Source organism: Centrocercus urophasianus, unplaced genomic scaffold, assembly GCF_019232065.1.
Source record: "Centrocercus urophasianus isolate 14NV4802_14NV808 unplaced genomic scaffold, USGS_Curo_1.0 seq_848, whole genome shotgun sequence".
Classification (NCBI taxonomy): domain Eukaryota; kingdom Metazoa; phylum Chordata; class Aves; order Galliformes; family Phasianidae; genus Centrocercus; species Centrocercus urophasianus.
The window spans coordinates 28,018-28,399 of NW_024885475.1; the positions used below are offsets into that span (position 1 = coordinate 28,018).

A 382-nucleotide genomic window follows, 5' to 3' on the forward strand; every position below is an offset into this window, starting at 1 on the left:
GCCCCTGCTGTGCTGCCCCTGCTTTGCTGCCCCTGCTGTGCTGCCCCTGCTGTGCTGCCCCAGCTGTGCTGCCCCAGCTGTGCTGCCCCTGCTGTGCTGCCCCTGCTGTGCTGCCCCTGCTGTGCTGCCCCTGCTTTACACCCGTGGCGCTGTGGGAGCAATGGACGTGCTGCTTTCCATGGAACAAAAAACAAAGGAAAACTCTACTCTCTTTTCCTCCTTTTTTTAACCTTTTTCATTTCACTTTTAGGTTCCTGACGTGGAGCGCCGAGCTCCAAATGAATATGCAAATGAACACTCACTCTGCATATTCCAAGCTGGTAATTTTTAGCCTTTGCTCACACCACCAAAGCCATTTCACTACGCAGCACCCTAAACAGCT

The 382-nt window shown here is 53.7% G+C and overlaps 1 protein-coding gene across 1 annotated transcript in view; it reads right to left on the bottom strand.

The window, feature by feature from the left end:
* SNRNP200 (small nuclear ribonucleoprotein U5 subunit 200) overlaps positions 1-382 on the bottom strand; it is a 20,623-nt gene that overhangs the window by 18,003 nt on the left and 2,238 nt on the right. The gene's annotated exons all lie outside the window — the stretch shown is intronic.